Source organism: Lemur catta, chromosome 1 (assembly GCF_020740605.2).
Source record: "Lemur catta isolate mLemCat1 chromosome 1, mLemCat1.pri, whole genome shotgun sequence".
NCBI classification, from domain to species: Eukaryota; Metazoa; Chordata; class Mammalia; order Primates; family Lemuridae; genus Lemur; species Lemur catta.
In genome coordinates, this window is record NC_059128.1 from 165,822,721 (window position 1) to 165,835,550 (window position 12,830).

General features: G+C 36.3%; 1 pseudogene across 1 annotated transcript; it reads left to right on the plus strand.

The window, feature by feature from the left end:
- Positions 1–11,582: 11,582 nt before the first annotated feature.
- LOC123641294 lies at positions 11,583–12,541 on the plus strand (annotated as a pseudogene). The gene has a single exon (XR_006736264.1). The product of XR_006736264.1 is annotated as a 40S ribosomal protein SA-like (transcript).
- Positions 12,542–12,830: the final 289 nt, after the last annotated feature.

Below are 12,830 nucleotides of genomic sequence, written 5' to 3' on the forward strand. Positions count from 1 at the left end.
ATGTATTTAAAAAAAAAGAATCATAGAAGAAGTTGGAAATGAGCTCAAATTTTTAAATATAGTTCTAAGAAGTCTCACCTAAAGAACAGAGGCACTAAAAGAATTAAGGCCTGTTAAAGTAGTGGTTTTGGACACAAACAGCAATGGCTCCTGAAGAAGTTCAACCATTCATAAGCCATGGTTCCCAAAACAACCTACTTTATTACTAAATGAATAGCAATATGCTGACCATGATCATATTTTCTAAGCCTAAAAATAGGACAAACAAACCTTAAAAATCTAGGACAAATAGTAACTTTTGGTATACCACAGAAAATTTATAGCCACACTTTCCTATGTGACCCTTTGTTGTTACATCAGCCGAAACTACTTGTTATCACCACTGCTTTCTGTCTTCCAGCTCTCTTACAAATGTTGTACCAACTAAATTATACCTGAAATAAGTAAAATGAATGGGAAGGAAACAAAACTTTTACATCTCTCCTTCAATCTTTAAAAATATGTTTTTGCTTTTTTTTTTTTCCTTCCTTTTTTGGGCAGTGTCTCTTCACATATATGTCTGATTCACTTATAATTCAATTTTAAAATTTTATAAAGGAAGGGCCAAGTCTTTTAAACCAAATTTTTGCCAATTACTTCCATGCTAGAAGCAACTGTCCTTAGTGAAGTGACTGATGGGGAATTTTACTCATCACCAGGATCCCTATATTTGGGGCATTATCCATTCTCATACTTGGAGAACAGAAGAGAATAAAGTAGTGGAGCCAAACTGCGTGGGTTCAAATCCCAGCTCTGCCACTTAACTAGCCATATGATCGTAGGCAAGTTACTTAACTTCTCTGTGCCTCAGTTTCCTCATCTGTAAAATGTAGATAATAGTACTTACCTCCAGAGGATTGTTATGAGGAATAATGAGTTAATATTTGTAAAGTGACAGAAACAGTGCCTGGCACATAGTAAACACTATATAAGTGTTAAATAAAATATTGAATGAAAAAAGGCAGAAATTTATCATTCTCGGCCAAAAACATTATTATTCTGAATTTTATGAAGTTAAAAGCAACAAACAAGAAATGTCATTTTTCATTAGTTTTTTGTATACTCTTGAAAGTGTGGAATTTTTTTAATCTTCTTATACCACATCTTGAAATGACAACTTTTATTAAAATGATGGAAGTTTCATTTGGTGGAGCAACAGACAGATGTGTGATCTTATTAAAATAACTGTTACTTTGAGGATTTTTTTCTGAGAGAACATAACATTCTCCCCCGCAAAATACAAAACAAAGGGATTTCAAGACAAGGTCAACTGTGAGATAGGATGCACTTTAAAAAATAAAAATCATTAAAATGGGAAGTTGAATTCTACAGTGGAGTCAGATTAAGTTATTGCCAATTTGATCTGAAAGTAGATATGCAAAAAGAAAGAAACAAGCAAAGGATTGGTTTTATAAAGATTTGTTATCTTGCTAATGATAAAACAGAATAATTTCAAACAGAATAATATTGAGTGTAGACAGTAGATATCTTTCCAACTTTCTTTAGTCTCTTGCCATATCTTAACTTCTTTCTTACAGAAGTGAATTTCCACCCCTGGGCCCAGGTTTCAGTGAGATCAATGAGGCTGGCATGGCAATGTCTCCAAAATTACACAAGTGAATGAGTGTTTTCAGCCTTTACTAACTGGATGATTTCAAGCATGTCTGGCCATGCCCCTGAGATCAGACTATGAAGCAGTTTTCCCATCCTGGGAAACATGCACTCTTCCTTCCACAAGCCAGCAGAAAATCATGAACGGCCCTTTCTCAAAGCACACAAATCCTGGGTACAATGGGCTAGAAAATTTCTAGCCCATCTCCCTTCTCCTTCCTACACAGATTGGCTTCCTGGCCTCTTGAGGAGACCATTGAGTTCAAGGCATTCTTTTTTTTGTTTGTTTGTTTGAGACAGAGTCTCACTCTGTTGCCCAGGCTAGAGTGCCATGGCATCAGCCTAGCTCACAGCAACCTCAAACTCCTGGGCTCAAGTGATCCTCCTGCCTCAGCCTCCCAAGTAGCTAGGACTACAGGCATGCGCCATCATGCCTGGCTAATTTTTTCTATATATTTTTAGTTGTCCAGCTAATTTCTTTCTATTTTTAGTAGAGACGGGGTCTTGCTCTTGCTCAGGCTGGTTTCGAACTCCTGAGCTCAGAGGATCCTCCTGCCTCTGCCCCCCAGAGTGCTAGGATTACAGGCGTGAGCCACTGCGCCTGGCCTCAAGGCATTCTTAATTTGCAAAATTACCTCCTTTGGTCTGCTGAAAGATTGACAGGCATAGATTGAGATGAGAAAAGAATTTATCATGCTTTTAATCCAATGTAGTTCTAAGACACAAGACATATTAAGAAGCTGTTATTTTCATAATTTAAACATTTTGTGTACATATAGATAATTCCTAAGAAGTCACTCTTTGTTAAGATGGGAAAAAGTACCCATACATATTTGTGAACTTGAAACACCCCTTATTTCATTAAGGCAATTGATCAATTGATGAAACATTCCTGTGGTCAACAAATAAATTTTGTCTAATTTGTTCATTTAACAAGTACTTATATGGCACTTACTATGTGCCAGTCCCATGAGGCATGTATTAATAGTAACATGATTCCCATTTTACAGATGAGGAGACTGAGGCCAAGTAATCCACATATAGTCCCAGAGCTGGAAGATGGCAAGAATGGGACCTAAATGCAAGCTGTCTTCTTCTAGAGGTTATACTTTTAAACCACTAAACCATTTTGGAAGAAAAGTGCTTTGGTAAGATTCTCACAGTTATAAAATTGTGTCTCCTTCTTATTTTATTTTGTTGTTTCTTCTATCCAAAATATCTCTCACTTATGTGATGTTAATGCCTTGAAAGAAAATGACTGCTAAGAAGATATGACTCCTATCTAAATGGAATACTGTTTTATTTTGATAATTTCAAACTTGATGCCTCTTACTGAAAGTAAATTGTTTTTCCGCACTTTATTCAGGTAAATGACACTCCTATTTGGGCATTTTAAAGTCATATATAACTGAAAGATTTGATAAATAGCTCTATACTTAAAATGTCTAACTCTCTTGATTAAATTTGAATTTCCACAATTACATAGACACGGCCTCAAGCTTGTGGTTTTTATGTAGATGCAATGGGATGTGAAGATAACATTTTATAGTCTCATAATTCTATGAATGACATTTTGGGGCTAAGCTATTCAGGTGAGCAATGTAAGATGCTGATAAAGTAATCAGATATCTGTTAATGACTCATGCCCTCCCTTAACCCCATCTAGCAAAACAGTGCTGAAACCTCCTGCAGAGTTGCCAGATTTCCCTTCATCTTTGTGCTAGAACGTTACTGCCAAAGCCGGTAATCATAACTGAGCAGTATGGAAAGCCCTCAAGCAGTTAGTGCTACAACCTTAACACCAGTGAAAAAAAAAAAAAATACAAAGTTCCAGAAACCAGAGCACATGGCAATAAAATCAGTCAATCTAATGTGAACTTCCTTTTACCCAATTAGCACAATAATTTTGTAGATCAATGTTTCACAGACCACAATTAATGATCCTTTCCAGGCAAACATGCTGAAATAGAAATATTACAGCTTGCCCCATTAGAGATACATTGCTCTTTTAGAAGGCAGACACAGAGTTAAATAGTGTTGCTAATTTTAGGGTGATCAAATGTAAAGTAAAATAGATTTAGGCAAAGAACTGCTAGAATTTGATGTTGGTTCAGTGAATATGAATAAATGAATCCATTTTTCTATTCCTTTCTTTTTTGCAAACTCCTAGATTTACAACTCCTAAATGCTAATTTCAGACATTTTCATAGTTTGAAATCAGTTTCATCTTTACCATTGGGGTCATAGCTATACCGTTTATGGTTGAATATATCTTTTAGCTGCCTCTTCTTACAATTTTATCTTATTCTATGTATAAACTCAGAAATGCTAGTTATATATTTTCTAATACACATTAAATACAAACTACTACAATTATAAAAAGTCAATAATGTGCACCATTTAAAATCACAGGCGACACATATGTATTTTAGGAACAGTCTAAATAACTCAAGAATCAACGACATAACTCAAGAGAGAGAGCCATTCGGTTTTCAGTGGGCCCCCTATGTGTCAGGCAATGTTTTAACTGGTTTCCTTTATAATCCCATATATTTTATTTTAAATATTTAAAAACATTACTCTGGAAAGGGAGTTATAGGTTGCACCAGAAATCTGGAGGGTTTTATGGCCCAAAAGAATTCCTGCTTAGGATGAAGATCAAAACATTAAACATATGAACACATAAAACACTTAGAGAAACCATACATAATGATATAATCTAATGTTGAAATGCTGTAGCACAGACTTTAAGCATTACAGGATTTCTTCTTCCTGATGGTACAATTCAATACGGCACTTTTTTGATAACTTTTGACACTTTTATATAGTCACATAAACATGACCACGAGAATTAAAAAAAAAAAAAAAGACCCAAACAACAGAATATCCTCAAGAAATTTCAGAACACTTTGAGTACGAAGAGCATCCTAAAAGATTCCAGAGGGGGAAAATATGTCCTACCAAGGAGAAAGGATATAATTTCTTATTAAAATTTGTGGATGCTATAACTTCAACTTTCTGAGAAAAATAATTATGAACCAGTAAAAATATTAATGAAGTGAGGGAGTGAGAAGGAAAAATAAAGTCACTTTCAGACATGTAAAAATTCAGAAAGTTTATTTCTTATGCACCCTTTCAAGAAAATTACTTGAAGATGTTCTCCAGCCAAAACAAGAATAAAATCCAAGAAAGGTAAAGACTTGAGATTCAAAGAACGCTGGCTCCAACCCAGGACTAGAGTGAAAGGAAATCAGGATGACAGCCTGGCATTCAGCCGAGAGAGCAGCTGGTCCAGACTGCAGTGAGTCAGATGGTTCTGGGAAATACATCTCCAGTAATTGTATTATATCACTTACCATGGTGGAATATGTTTAAGGAAGATAGATAATCTTAGTGACATGATGAAGGCATATGACAAAAAATAAAATAAAATCAATGTACTTTGAAATCATAGGATAGCGAACAATGTTAACATAATCACAATAACGGAAATGCTGTATAATTGATATCTTCAATTTTAGATTCAATCAATGGACAAAGTATGCAAAAATTAATTATTGTTACAGAAGATATGATGAAAGCTGACAAAAGTTGTGATAGAGAGGGGAATAGTGCAGATAGAAGAGTGGAAAAGAAGCAGAGGGAAGGCTAGGAGGCCTAATTTACTCATTTTAATAATAGCTAGCACCAAGTACTTATCATGGGCTCATTCTAAGAGATAAACATGAATTAATTCATTGAATTTCCCAAAATGAGGAAACTGAGGCACAGAGAAATACCTAACTTTCTATAATATATTGCCTCTTTTTTTTTTTTTTGATGAGTATTTGGAAGGTACTTTGTAGAATATATCCCTCAACTACAATTTGCCTGATTGCATGATTAGACTGGGATTTATGGATTTGGGGGTGGAAGCCCACAGAGGTAAAATGCCCGTCTCATCACATTATAGCCTGGCTAATCAAACTTTTTTTAGTTTTGGGGGGATTAGGCTGTGATAAACTGTTTAAGTTGTCTTTTTTTTTTTTGAGACAGAGTCTCTCTTTGTTGCCTGGGCTAGAGTGAGTGCCGTGGCATCAGCCTAGCTCACAGCAACCTCAAACTCCTGGGCTTAAGCGATCCTAGTGCCTCAGCCTCCCGAGTAGCTGAGACTACAGGCATGCGCCACCATACCCGGGTAATTTTATATATATATTTTAGTTGGCCAGATAATTTTTCTATTTTTAGTAGAGATGGGGTCTCGCTCTTGCTCAGGCTGGTCTCGAACTCCTGAGCTCAAGCAATCCACCCGCCTCGGCCTCCCAGAGTGTTAGGATTACAGGCGTGAGCTACCACGTCCAGCCAATATATTGCCTCTTACTTCAGGGAAAGTTAAAGTGATACAAAAGATATATTATGATAGATCAAGAAAAATAAGAGATTTATATACATTATTTCTAAAATCACTATGTATCTACTAAAAGTATAATGGCATAAAAACAGATACATATATTACCTTGGTGATTCTTATAACTCTACAAAAATTAAATTCATTTTGTACAGGTTACATGAATAGACAGACCAATGAGGGGAAAATAATATAAATTTTAGAAATAGGCTTAAATGCATATGGAAAATTAATATATGATAAAGACAGTATTTTAGTGAAAAAAAGATGAAGCAACTGGATCTCTACCAAAAATAATTTTCAGATGAATCATATATTTATATTTTTAAATGAAATCATATATACTATACCAAGAAAACATGTAAGCTTATACATATGTGTATGTGTGTGTATACATTAATATATATAAAATTTTGGAATAGGAAAGGCTTTTTAAAACTTAGAAGTTATAATTGATGAGATAATAAAACTACATATGTATTAAAAATTAGATCATGGAACAAAATACCATAAACCAAGTTAAGACGAATGACAATCCAGGAAAAAAATGACAACATAAATGACAGTGGGCTCTTTTTCTTTCCTTTACAGATAAGAAGTTATTAGAAATTAATAAGAAGGCAAACAACCCAATAGCAAAACCAGCAAAACAGTACACAGAAGAGAAAATACGTGTCATTTCTGAATAGAAACCTTAATGAATGATCTATAGTATGAAATGCAGCAGAACTACCCAGCGAATTAAGAACTTTCTGTGTGCATTAGATTTGGCAGTTGAACCAACATTGACAACCCTCTGGAAACACTTTTAGTGATTTAAGGATTAAACAAAAATCAGTGGGATGATGAACTAGTGATGCATAAGAAAACAAAAATGAAGAATGTAAAGAGGAACAGGAGTGAACTGGACAGGTCTAGCGGTCATCAGATCAGGGGAAGAAGGAGCCACCCCAAGAAAGACTTCAGGATATAAAAAGGTGAGGCTGGTATTAAGAAAGTCAAGTGATAAACTGTGAACTTCAAGCTGGACAAGGTAAAAAGAGAGAGGGGAAGGGTATGGAGCTGACACAAAAGGGAAGATGGAGAGAATAATGGAATCAGAGATTTTTATGAGGTTAAATGGAGTTTGAGCATGTAAGAGCTGGAAGGTTTAGTCAGTAACTGGAATTTTAGACTTTGATTTCTAAGATAGAACAAACTCCCAATTACAAAGTGTGACCCAATAACCAAGTAACTGAATTGGAGTGCAAATGAAGTCACTGGAGTTGAATTTAACCAAGAATAATATTTTGGATAGATCAAATACAATACCATTAAAAGTCCATAGGATATTGGCAGGAACCGAGGAGCTTAAAGGACTGAGACTCCACAGCTGACATCATCAGAGAGGTCCACAGATGACACAGAGAAGGCAGCTGTCAGCAAGGCAGACTTGCTTGGAGCGAAGCAGGAGTGAAGACCCTGGGTTTTGTAAGGTCATGGTGTCTCAGATGTCAGAGCCAGAATTAAACTGTAGAATTTCAAGGTTTTGGTAGTTATCCACTTATGGATAGATCCACTTATGACATCTATTTCATAAGGCCATTGTAACAATCCAGTTAGATGACATATAAAAATAACATCGTGCAGTGATAGCTAATATTATATTAATATTTTATACTAACAGTATAATTCATCTTGGAAGTAGTCAAAAAACACGTCATTAATCACATCCCACACTTTCATTTGGGGAATGGTATACTGCAAAACAGACTAAAAGACCTGCTAGATCATGTCACCATTCTGTGATAGAAGATCTAGATTCTAAAACTGGTTCCTTATTCCCAACACTGAATTTAGTTCATTCTGAACCATACAAGTTGCATTTTTAAAATGCATATGGGCAAAGAGAAATTTGCCCTCAGGTTGACATGGGCAACATAAAATATCATCTTAATGAATAAAATGAATAAAACAAAATGAGTCCTCGAAATTTTTAGAGAAATACACTGTGGTGCTATAGGACAGGAAGATACAGTTCAAAATTGTCAGTTTTATCATCTTGGTAGAAAACATACTACTGGAAGCTTAAAAAGAACATGTCTTTTGAATTTTAATGAATTTTAGTGAAATTTAGTTACAGATTAAAGTGATATAGATAAATGGGTTGGTAGACTACAGGTCTATATACTCATTATGTGTCCATTAATTAAACTGTTTACTATTAACTTTTTAATTAATTTTTTGATGACTTGCAATTACATCTTTTCATTTTCTTGTGACAGACCTAGTTCATGGTCCCAGTTGTATATGACACAAATGAATACCAATTCATAGCTCAACAACTATCATTTACTTTTTAGAGCATAGACTATATTATTCAACTATGTCTATAGAAGACTTTTTTCTTAGACTCATTCAATGGCTAACTTTTTGGTGGAATAAGAACTGAGCAAAAGTTGATGATTCGGATTGAGGGAGTGGATAATTTGGCTCCAACCTCCTCCTTTACTTCAAAGGCTTTTTGAAGGGAAGGGGAATTATTATTAGGAAAATTACTTTTGTATATTGCTTAATTTTGTTTTCAGTAAAATTGACTTTCTTCTTTTTGTGTACAGTTCCTTGAATTTTAACACATATATAAATCCAGGTATCCACCACCATAATCAGGATACAAAAGAGTTCCATCACTCAAAAAAAAAAAAAATCCCTTGTGCTACCTCTTTTTAGTCACTTTCTCCTCCTACCCGTAACTCCTCACAATCACTAATCTGTCCTCCATCTTTATATTAACGGTTTTTTCTTTTTGAGACAGTCATATAAATGGAATCACACAGTACACTTTTCTAAGACCAAACCAAACATAATCCCTAACCTAGCAGGTGGCTGATGTCACAAAATCATGCCATTTATAAAAATGCTATTTTTGAAAGTTTTACTGCTGTTTCTTACTATAGTGCAACAGATATTGTTTTTCAACCTAGAAAGTACTTCAAAGACTGCTCTCTTTCAATAGTTGTAATCACAGACAAGTGACAGTGTCTATAAGAACCACATGTGTTAGCTTTCATCATACAAGACTGAGTCTAGGATGTTTTAGTCACTAAAATATTATTCCTCAGAGCCCAGAGCCTCTTAAATGTCTAGTCACTGTGAGATGGTAACTTCAGTGGTATCAATATATTGAAACTTCTAATTGTTCCAACAATTGTAAATATCTTTGTTATACACTTTGGATGTTCTAATTATTGTGGTGCAAGAAGCTGGGGCCCATCTTCTTTCCAAAATATTTGTGAGGGTGCGCAAAGGAGTCAACCATTAGTTTGTGGGTACAGTCTGCCATCTACAGTCCTTAAGTGGTCTTGGCATGCTTGCTTTCATGACAGCTTTAAAATCTGATTCAAAATGCAAATATTAATAACATGCTTCGGTGTTTCTCATGAAAGAATTGGACAGCAAATTTACCTTTCTTATCCACAATCTGATGATCTGACTTCTTCATTCTAAACATTGTATCTAGCTAAAATTCACCATCCAAATTACCTTAATATTGGGCCAGAATTGGGGCTATCATTGATCTGCATAAAATATATTATTGGCGAGTGGGTTATATCAGTCTAATTCTAGGGTAGCTTACTACTTATGCATAGTTTGAGGTTCAAGTAAGGTCCCTAGCTCTGGGGGGGAGGGAGAGAAATGTTTTCCTCATCTAGATTTAAATTCTGAGGTCAGAAATGCAGAAGGGAAGGTAGAAAATAAGTAGATCAAGACCTTGCAATTTTATTTCTTCTCCTGAAACCTTCTGTACCTGTCTTCCCCTAATTCACTCCTTATCAATATTCATATCTAAACTCAAATGTCACCTTCAAGAGAGGCTTTCCCCGACCACCTGGGTAAAGTAACCACTCTGCCCTTCCCATCCCCCTCACTTTCTAGCCCATCACCCTGTTTTTATTTCTTCACAGCATTTAGCACTAACGGAAACTGATTCATTTATCTGTCTATATGTTTATTTTCTGTATTCCCTCACTCCTCATCCACTAAACATAAGGGCCTTTTACTTGTTCACTTCTACATCCCCAATGCTTAGAACAGGACCTGACCCATAGTAAATGCTTTAAAAAATATTTGTTGAAAAAATTAGTAGATAAAAGCATTAATACTCACTGACAGCCATCTGCTAGCCTAGAGATTTGGTATGCTTTGATTAGAAGTTTACACCCTCATAAATGCTCACCACAAACATCTCTGAACTATGGGGAACTTCTGAGTCTGCAGCAGTGAACTGGGAAGAGTTTTCTGAGCAGTCCATCCTGGGCTTTCTTGGGAGTATTTTTTTAATTGCTGAAGGAAAATAGTCATGTTAGCATGTTGGGTTAATAGCACATTTGGGATATTGTGATCTGATAGAAGCATTAACATGACAGTCAAAAACTTAGATTCTGATCCCTAGTTTTAAGGGAAGCTCTAACAATAATTATCCCCAGAGTTCCAGCTGCAGGTAAGATGGAGAAGGCATGCTTCACACTTTCTCTCCTACTAAATATAATTACAAAATCTGGACAGAATACAAGAAACAACCACTTGAAGACTCTAAAAAGCAAATAGCAGCAGGCAAATTGGGGAAGAACACCAGAGTTTGGAGTAGCATCAATCTAAATCCAAACATATCAATCATACATTAATGTAAATGATCTAAATATACTAATTTTTAAAAATGAATTGTCCCTAAGCTCATCAAGTTGTATACATTATACATAGAGAGAGAGCTTTTTATATGTGAATGACCTCAATAAGGTGTTTTGTTTTTTGTTTTTTTTTTAAGAGACGGAGCCTCGCTGTCACCCAGGCTGGAGTGCAGTGATGCGATCATGGCTCACTGCAGATCAAATTCCTGGGCTCAAGCTATCCTCCTGCCTCAGCCTCCCAAGTAGCTAGGATTATAGATGTGAGCCACTGCACTTTGAAAAATGAGTTTTTTTAAAAAAAAGAAATTGCCAGAATGCATTTTAAAAAATGACCCAACTGTATGCCATTTACAAGAAACACAGCTCAAACATGATATATGTAGGTTAAAAGTAAAAGGATGAAAATATACTTAATCACAATAGGAGAGCAAACATGTATCCCACAACTAGCATTACATCATTCGTGTATTTTTTCATCAAATATTTATTGAAAATAATTTAGGTTCAAAACATGATGCCGAACATTTTTACATACTAACTCATAATCTTAAGAGCCATATTTAAAAATGAATTACGTTAGTCAGGAGGTCAGATGACGGTACTAAATCAGAGGGGAATAGGTAGAACTAGTAAAAAAACAACCAAAAAAAAAAAAAAAAACCAATAAAACAAACGTACGACCCAACACTTCAAATAGATTTTGAAAAGTTCATCAAGATTTCTAGACAAAGTAGTTAAGTGGAAATAAAATGAAAAAACCAAAATCAATTGATTTACTGAGTTGTACATCCTTCTTTAAATAAGCATGTTTACTCTTTCCGCACTTTCCAGAGAGGGGTCCAGGCAGTGTTGCTCTGGATTCCTGTCATAACTCAAAGGGAAACTTTCCCAATGTCCAGAGCCCTTGAGGTCCTGCAAATGAAGGAGGAGGATGTCCTCAAATTCCTTGCAGCGGGAACCCACTTAGGTGGCACCAACCTCGACTTCCAAATGGAACAGTCCATCTACAAAGGAAAAGTGATGGCATCTACATCATAAATCTGAGGAGGACCTGGGAGAAGCTTCTGCCGGCAGCTCGTGCCATTGTTGCCATTGAGAACCCTGCTGATGTCAATGTCATATCCTCCAGGAATACTGGCCAGCGAGCTGTGCTGACGTTTGCCTTTGCCACTGGAGCCACTCTTACTGTTGGTCACTGCACTCCTGGAACCTTCACTAACCAGATCCAGGCAGCATTCCGGGGGCTGCGTCTTCTGGTGGTTACTGATCCCAGGACTGACCTCCAGCCTCTCACAGAGGTGTCTTATGTGAACCTGCCTACAGTTGCTCTGTGCAACACAGATTCTCCTCTGCCTTATGTGGACATCACCATCCCATGAACAACAAGGGAGCTCACTCAGTGGGTCTGATGTGGATGCTGGGCTGGGAAGTTCTGTGCACGTGTGGTAGCATCACCTGTAAACACCCGTGGGTGGTCATGCCTAATCTTTACTTCTATAGAGATCCTGAAGAGAGTGAAAAGGAAGAGCAGGCTGACGCTGAAAAAGCTATGACCAAGGAGAAATTTCAGGGCGAATAGACAGCTTCAGCTCCTGAATTTACTGCTACTCAACCAGAGGTTGCAGACTGGTCTAAAGGCGTGCAGGTGCCTTCTGTGCCTCTTCAACAGTTCTCTGCTCAAGACAAGCGCTCAGCCTGCCGTGGAAGACTGGTCTGCAGCTTCCACTGCTCAGGCCACTGAATGAGTAGGAACAACCACTAAGTGGTCTTAAGCTGTTCTTCCACAGGCTTTTAAGGAGGATGAATATAAGGTTAATGGAAAATAAACATTAGTTTCTAAAAACATATATATATAAAAATAAATAAGCTTGTTTAACAAAACTGAGGTACACAGTGATCAGTCCACCATTGTCACATAGAAAACAGTATTACAATTAGGAGAAAAGTTAACACAAGGTTAGGAATCCTCATTGATGATGGATATTACGAGTACTTTCTATTCTGTTTTTGGTTAAATAGGTACCCTTTTCTTTAATGTAGAGGTTTCATTTTTGTTTTTTACAATTTCTACCCATCCCACTCTGATCCAGGTACCACCATCTGCTCTCCCAACTAATTTCACTCTT